The 8,302-nt window shown below is 51.4% G+C and overlaps 1 protein-coding gene across 1 annotated transcript in view; it reads left to right on the top strand.

Annotated features, from left to right (window-relative positions):
• The first annotated feature begins 737 nt into the window (after positions 1 to 737).
• The window catches only part of RIN2 (Ras and Rab interactor 2), a 248,557-nt gene continuing 240,992 nt past the window's right edge, over positions 738 to 8,302 (top strand). Inside the window, exon 1 of the mRNA XM_066234871.1 lies at positions 738 to 1,193. The gene's annotated coding sequence lies outside the window, so the exon portion shown is untranslated. The remainder of the gene's footprint in view (positions 1,194 to 8,302) is intronic.

Genomic DNA, 8,302 nt, shown 5'->3' with positions numbered 1-8,302 from the left:
TGCAAGTGCATGTTAAGTGCTGTATGCAGCTGAACCATTTGCTATCTTTTACACCATATTTTTCTCTGTACCTTTTCTATGTTTACACACAAATATCATTGTTATAACTGCCTAGAGTATTAAGCACAGTAACATGTTGAACATGCTTGTAGCCTAGAAGCAACAGGGTATCCCAAATAGCCTAAGTTTGTACTCTACCTTCTATGTTTGTGTAAGTATTCTGTGATGTTTTCATAGTCTCCTGCCCCTACCCTCCACCCCTCCAGAATGCCTGCCTATCCCAAGCTTTGACTCAGTGCTTGGGCATAACAGGTGCCCAATGATTTGGCAAATTGATGTCTTGGAACAGAACCATCAAGCTGAGCTGATTAAAAATGATAAATCAATCTGTTTATTTTAGAAGACAGGATTCACAAGAACTAACACCAATAAAAGTTTCTTCTGCTGCAGGTCTAAAGCAGAACAAGAACAAAAATAAAGTGTTCCACAGTTTCCTTTTTCTGCTTATGTCCAAAACAGGTGGCCCTGAGGTTTTTTGCAACACCCGCAAATTCGGCAACTACTACTGTTAGCAGTTTCTCCCCAAAGGTGTTCTTCCCAGCGGGGAGAACTCAGCAGGAAGCTCATCAGGGACCGGCCTGACTCGGTTCCAGGAGGAGATCGGGCCTCAGCTCCCAGCCACCCCCCCCCCTCCCCGTGTCCCTGTCGCCTTCCCTAGGCGGGATAAAGGTCTCCCGGCGCAGAGCAAACCACATCCCGCCTCCCCGCTGATCTCGCGCCCTCGGGCCGGGCGGGGCTGGGCGGCCCCCTTCGCAGCGAGGAGGAAAAGAAACACCCGGCGGTGGGGTCGCGTCGGCCGCCCGGGCTGCAGAGCGGGTCCGAGCCGGGACAAAGGGCGGGCCGCGCAGGCCTCCGCCTGGGGCTTTCCAGCCGGCGCGCCGGGCCCGGGGTCTGCGGCTGGGCGGCGGGCTCGTCCCGGAAGGGGTGCGGGAGCGTTTGTGCGGCTCTGCCATGAGTAGCAAGAAAGGCGACGGATCTCCGAGAACAAAACTCCGGTCCTCCCCCGGGAGTGCAGAAGAAAGGGGCTGCTGCGCCGAGGCGGGTCGGAAGCCGGTCCGGCCAAGTTTGCTGTGGGTTAGATAAACTTTTTGGTTCCAGCTGTCCGGCGTCGCAGCTGGGGTTCTCGTCCCAGGGTAAGTGCCCAGGCTGCGAGTTCCGAGGGCGGAGGAGGCGCGGTACTAGGGCCAGGGGTGGCGGGACCCCGGGGCGCGCAGGCGCCTTCCGCGCCCCCTCAGATCTCCCCCCACCTCCGCCCCGAGGTGCTGGGGGTGGGCGATGGCTACTAGCGCTGGAGCCGAGGGAGGGCTGGAGGCTGCCACAAAGCCCTTCTCCCCCTCCCCCTCTCTTGTCCTCTCCTCTTCCCTCCCCTCTCCCCTCTCCCCTCCCCTCTTCCTCCTGCTCGTCCAGGGTGGGGAAGCCCAGCCCTGCGCTAGATCGCGGGGCCACCGGTCGCCCCCGCCTCTGGAACCCGCGGGGAGGGCATGCGCGAGGTAAGGGGCGGTGGCAGCGGAGACCCCACCCCTCTGCCCACAACCAGAGCCGGGGAAGACTCGGGGTGCGGGCGGGGGCTCTGAGGGTTTCCTGGAGCGGCGTGCTGCTCTTCACACTCTGTTCCCCTCCGGGGAGACCTCGAGGAAAGAGCAGGCGAACGTCCTCGGAGGTCGTGGGGGTGGGGGCTGCTGGAGGAGGGGCGCCAGGACTGGACAGGGTGACAGCGCTGCGAGGCGGCCGCTGGTCTCGGCAGGGCCACCGGCTATCCTCAGCTGACCTTTGCGGGAGTAGCGTGCGGGGCAGCTGGGGGTGACGGCACGGTGGCTCGAGGTGCTGGGTGTGTGCGTGCATGTGCGCGTCCAAGGAGGAGAAGATAGGGACCGTTGTCGAATTCTACCTACGGGGACGCCTACGCGGTGTCAAGTGCTCCCGGGCACGAGCAGGGGTCGCACAGCTCCGGTGCCCAGTCAGAGCACTAGGCAGACTCTATCCGGAGATTTCCACCCCGGGGAAGTAGCTTCGGCAGGAGGGGGTCGGTGAATCCTGGCAGGGGGCGATTGGACTGGAGCGGTGATTGATGGCGGCGCAGCAGGCGGAGGGAGGAGCCCAGGGTTTCTGCCGGGAAGGGACAGGGCCACTTCCCACTTGGAGGCCTCCACCCTTGGCCTCTATTCCCACAGGGTGCCCCTCGACGGCCAGGAGACAGCAGGGTTTGCAGAATTCGGCTTTGGCGTCTGTAATTATGTTGCCAAGAAATACAGGGCAATGCTGGCCCCCTGGGGCGGAAGAGGCTGCTAAAGTTCAAATCCTTGGGGCTTCCCGAATTCAGCAGAGGAGGCCAACCCTAACCCTAACCCTGCCCGCAGTGTAGCCAACACTTTTTTGCAAGCCTGAGGGTTTCAGGCAAACCGGGTTTTCTTAGGAACATGCTATTATCAACAAGGAAACCTCAGAGCATTCTCAACTGACAGGACTGTGTACATATTGCAGCAAAAATAAACAGTGATTCTCAGTACTTAAGATAAATACTATTTCAATGCAATATTTTAAAAAATAAAATATAATGTAAAAAAATCCACGATAAGCAAAATACCAACATCTAAAAATAAAAATGGGTTGTTAGCCCTGATTCCTATTATATTCGAACACTCTCAGTTTGGTCCATATTTGGGGTTTATGAGGGTTGACGGTGACATGCAACAGATTAGGCAATGCTGGCTTTATAAATAGTCGTGTTTTTGGACTGTAGGGCTTTTAATTACTTTTATCCAGTTCCAATATGGGAGAATAGTTTGATGAATGTCCACAGAGGTACACACTTTTTGCCTCAGGTTCCAACACTAGGACACTCGTGATTCCCAGGACGCCCACCTCAGTGTGGAGGCTCCAGGAGCCAGGGACTGGGAGGGGCCTGGGCGGTGAGAGGCCTTTGTGATTGGGGCTGGAGAAAAAGGCTGGTGATTGTAGCTTTGAGGTGTGGGGATTCTGCTTTTAGCAGTCAGAGCCTGAGGACATGACAGAAGGCCCACACTGCTACCAAGACCTTGTCTAGTGACATTTTCCTGCAGGCCGATTATCAAAAGACCTTAGCCCATGTGACCCCCATGCAGGGTAGATGGCAGGAGCTTCACTCCCTCCAGGGCCATGGTATGTGCTTGTTTAGAGATAACTTCCCAGCCGCCCTCTTATCCCCACCGAAGTCCCCCGCCCCTTCTCCAAAGAGGAGTTCCACTCTCCAGAAACAGCCTCCTCACTGAGCTAAATCTCTTCCTGTTCTTTGAGGAGGCAGGTAACTCATTTCTCCTTTGTGTAAGGGCGTGTAACACTGGAAGGTCAACCTTCACTGAGCCCAGTCTTGACATGCTTCCCACATTATGTCATTTGGCATTATGTCTAACTCTCCCCCCCCCACACACACACACTCACACATACAGTCAACCCTCCTAAGGGTCCATCAAGGTTCCTAAGGTTTCAGCTGGGAAGCTTTCCCTGACCTCTCTCCTCCTTTTTCCTGGCTTGGCACCCACCGTACCACACCAAAATGCCTGTGTGTGTATCACGAGCAATATGCAGTGGACCCCACTTGCCTGCTCTCTGAACTTCCTAAGTTCAAAGGCCAGGTCATAGCCCTTGCTAATTAGCAGTCAAGGTATGGGTATTGAAAGTATAAACAAAAGTATCCCTTTCTAAATGCATATTGAGGAGTTACACAGCAAGAAGTATATCCTTAGCAGAGAATCGTATTTTGATGGCACTTTATAAAATGGTTTTACCGATGATTGTTTTTTGTACGCTGATTTTTACCTTAGTTGTTTCTTACAACATTTCTTTTTTTTGACAGAGTCAGAGTGAGGGACAAACAGGAAGGGAGAGAGATGAGAAGCATCAACTCTTCGTTGTAGCATCTTAGTTGTTCACTGATTGCTTTCTCATATGTGCCTTGACTGGGAAGCTAAAGCAGAGCGAGTGATCCCTTGCTGAAGCCAGCGACCTTGGGCTCAAGCCAGCAAGCTTGGGCTTCAAACCAGCGACCTTGGGCTCAAGCCAGCGACCTTGGGCTCAAGCCAGTGACCTTGGGCTCAAGCCAGCAAGCTTGGGCTTCAAACCAGCGACCTTTGGCCTCAAACCAGCGACTATGGGGTCATGTCTATGATACTGTGCTCAAACCAGCAAGCCTGTACGAGCCCACGCTCAAGCTGGCAACCTCAGGGTTTCGAACCTGGGTTCTCCACATCCCAGTCTTATGCTCTATCCACCTACCACACCACTGCCTGGTCAGGCAAAACAATTTTCTTAATCCCATTTGGTAGGTGAGAAACAGAGGCCCTGAGAGGTCAAAAGTACCAACTAAAACCAAGGCTCAGAACCAATAGCTGTCACTGTACCACAGCTGACCTGCTAGCAGTGTTTGTGCTCAGGGGCACGTGCCCCACAGTGTATTGTCTAGAGGAGAATTTACCTAGTTGTGCTTTAGGATGCAACTTTGCTAAAGAATTACAAGAGAGTCACAGTGGTAGAATCTGTGAGAGTAATGCTCATTCATGTTAAGCGGCGTTTCCCCTGCAGGGTTTGGTGCCTTTATCGCTATAGTGTTCGTGGGGCCTTTTTAGGGGAGGCAATGATGGGGAATTTTTGCCAACTTCATTTGGCTACAGACCACTCTTATGAAGTATCTTCTGGATCCAGGGTTCCAAGGGTCCCCTTTAGGAAGTGTTTTGTTCACCCGAATGGTTTTTAGTTCACCTTCTGACGTCCAGGCAGTTTCTGAAGAATGTTGGCAGTCAGGACAGTAAAAATGTATATTTTGGACATTAAACGTAATTGCCCTTGTAAATCTAGAGTAAATTGTTGGTCTGTCAGTTTCTGTGATCCTGGTTAATGGGAGTCGGTTCTCCAAAGCCCAGGGAGCCGAGGAGAAGTTGGATAATGCACACAGGCCCTGGAGAGCTGTCTCCAGGCTGCCCAGGAGCCTGCAGACCCCACTCAGCCTCCCTGAGGATGCCTCAGGTGCAGCTGTGCATGTGCAATGGCAGTTTTGATGATTCCCATCGAATGGGAAAATACACCCCAAGTTTTCAGTTGTCTCACTTCCTCTGCCCTGGGAAGCTGGCAGTGTGGATGGTGCCAATGTCTACTCATGGAAAGGTAGCAACACTCACTGGGTTCCTCCCACCTGGAACAGAGAGGACTGCTAATGGAGCCCCCAGTTCCTGTGCAGCCATTGTTTAAAATCAAGTGTTTTTTTGCCTGACCAGGCGGTGGCGCAGTGGATAGAGTGTCAGACTAGGATGCAGAGGACCCAGGTTCAAGACCCCAAGGTCGCCAGCTTGAGCGCGGGCTCATCTGGTTTGAGCAAAAGCTCATTAGCTTGGACCCAAGGTCGCTGGCTCAAGCAAGGGGTTTTTAAAAGGCTTTGCTTGTAACCTACTATTTCTCGAGTTCTTTTCACAGCTCTATAACCTGGCTATTTGGGCTTTATTGTATCTAAGGGAAGTGATGAAGTGAGAAGCTGGAGTTCTAGTTTTAGGGCTTCAGAGAAGAGTTGTAGGCGAGCCGGGGAGCCTGGGAAGTGATACAGTGATCAGGGAAATGTAGCTGGGTGACTTTGATGTCTACTTGCAGGTCTTTCTAGATCTCCAACGCTGAGCAAATATATCACAAGATTTGTCTCAGATTTTTCCAAAGCATGCAAAGTAGCCCCTGACAACTGTATTGTATGAGTGTCACAGAATTCAAGGAAAGGAGTGCTTTGAGAAAAATGGACTCAGCAGTCGGTGTGTGTGTGGCAAGGGGTCAGCAATGTGTGGCCACGGAAGAGAGTGGGGAGGAAACACGGAATGATTTTTAACTTACGTTTAAAGTCCTGTGTGTTACCCAGATAGAAATTTTCAATAAGCTGCTGCAGACACCAGAGCTGTCTCCAGTTCACGAATTTACCCAGAGTGAGGCCACAGGCCAAGCAGAAAGGTCAGAGCAGAACGTACATAGGATGTGGATCTGGGGTCAGGGAAGGGGAATGTGAAGCCAGGTAAGGGGTGGAAGATCCTGCGCCGATGAGCCGGACCGTCCAGAACCTTCAGCCTGCTAGCTTACGGCCAGCATCTGTTATGACTGGTCAAGGCCCAGGCTGTCCCAGCTTGTGAAGTGTTTTTGATGTCATCCCTGAGAAGTGCGGAATGTCAGCTGAGAATGTTAATGGAACCACACAAGTTAATACAGCCACAGGCAGACCCACTCAACAGCATTATCACATATTGACTGACTGAATGAATGACTGTTTTCTGTAGTAGAAACTATTTTTGAACTTGTAATGGTTTTGTGAAAGTCTAAATAGAGCCATTTTAAAAATCAGACTTGGTGGAAACATTTGTATTTTATAACTTTTGATGAATTTGTGGCAGGCAGCCAGATAGACATGAGCAGAGCAAGGACTTGTAGGCCAGGCACAGAAGGCCACCAAGGGCAGAAAGCCCCAGGTGGGCAAAACTGGGACAATAAGGACCTTGCCCCCAGGGTGACCTTTCCTCCCTTCGCTGGCCATGCGGTTTAGACCACCGGATTTCATATCACTGGTTGTGTGGTTTTAGACCCCCATAGAGAAGGAACAAACAAGAAAGTCAAACCAGCTGAAGCATTAGCCCCTAGAGATAACATTCAGGCCTCAGCCATGTTTCATTCAGCTCTAGGCCAGAAAAGCAGCAAATCCAGACAAGAGAAGCCACAGCTGACTTCAGGACCAGCTGCTCCCCACTGCCCCTCGACCTGTGCTGCTGACCAATCAGTGGAGAACAGGACCCTAAAAGATGCACCTCCAGAGCTGATGAATATTCTATTGAGATCCTTCCCCGGGACCTCCCCTAAAGTCCCCACACTTAAAACCCTTAGGGCTGAGGTCCCAGGTGCTCTCCACTCCGGGAGCATGAGCAGGCCTTCGCCTTCCTTTTCCCCTCTGTCCCCCCAGGTCTGTTTTCCTTGCCCCTCTCTTCCTTCTAAGCTCTAAGGGACCCCAGGAGACTTACAAGCAGGGGAGCAGTGGGCAGCCCCATGAACTTGTCTCCAAGGTTCACTGTTCTCTGACTTTCTTGCTGCACAGCAAATAAATTCTTCCTGTGCTTACTGCATTTTGTGCCTTGATTGAATTTTCTTTCAAGAAAACAAGAATCGAGGTCTCATCGCACCTCCTCTAACAAGTTAAGTCTATTTTGGTAGAGTAGGTTAACCTAGTAAGTAAGATAAACAGATATTTTGGTTTTCACTTACATGATTTTATGTGTTTGGTCAGGAATGTAAAATAGAAAAATCCAAACATTTGGCTAGTTTAAATAGTTAGCTAGATAAACTTTATTTGCTTAATAAAGCCCTTTTTTTCTTTATTAAAGAAATCACCACAGGTTTTTGTTTGTTTGTTTGTGGTTTTTTGTATTTTTCTGAAGTTGGAAACGGGAGGCAGTCAGACAGACTCCCACACGTGCCCGACCAGGATCCACCCGGCATACCCACCAGGGGGCGATGCTCTGCCCATTTGGGATGTTGCTCTGTTGCAATCAGAACCATTCTAGCGCCTGAGGCAGAGGCCATAGAGCCATCCTCAGCGCCCGGGCCAACTTTGCTCCAATGGAGCCTTGGCTGCAGGAGGGAAAGAGAGAGACAGAGAGGAAGGAGAGGGGGAGGGGTGGAGAAGCAGATGGGTGCTTCTCCTGTGTGCCCTGGCCAGGAATCGAACCCGGGACTCCTGCATGCCAGGCTGATGCTCTACCACTGAGCCAACCAGCCAGGGCTACCACAGGTTTTTAAAAAATAGCAAATGCCCTATTGCATTTAACTCTGGCTTGAATACAAGAATATTTTTTAAAAGTTAATTGAGACAGATGTTTCCCTGTATGATAAACAAGAGCCCCCTTCACTGGTAGGATTGCACATGAACGTTTGAGTCCCCAAAAGCTAGTCAAACTTGCACACCTGGCCACAGGGCTGAAACTATCAGCCCTGCCTCCTAAGACCAGTCTGGGGTTTGTCTGACTTCAGCACGTGGTGCCAGGATATGTGAGGCAGCGTCTACAGCACACCTCATTTCACCCTCCAGACTTTTCTTGCCCAAGTGCTGAATGTTCATGACTTTTTTTTTTTTTAAGAGGGAGTGAGACAGGAAGGGAGAGAGATGAGAAGCATCAGCTCATAGTTGCAGCACTTTAGTTGTTCATTGATTCCTTTCTTATATGTGCCTTGACCGGGGGCCTCCAACTGAACCAGT

The sequence above is a fragment of the Saccopteryx bilineata genome, chromosome 6 (genome assembly GCF_036850765.1).
Source record: "Saccopteryx bilineata isolate mSacBil1 chromosome 6, mSacBil1_pri_phased_curated, whole genome shotgun sequence".
NCBI classification, from domain to species: Eukaryota; Metazoa; Chordata; class Mammalia; order Chiroptera; family Emballonuridae; genus Saccopteryx; species Saccopteryx bilineata.
Note: the sequence above shows the minus strand (reverse complement) of the source record. Positions and strands in the feature narration are given on the sequence as shown.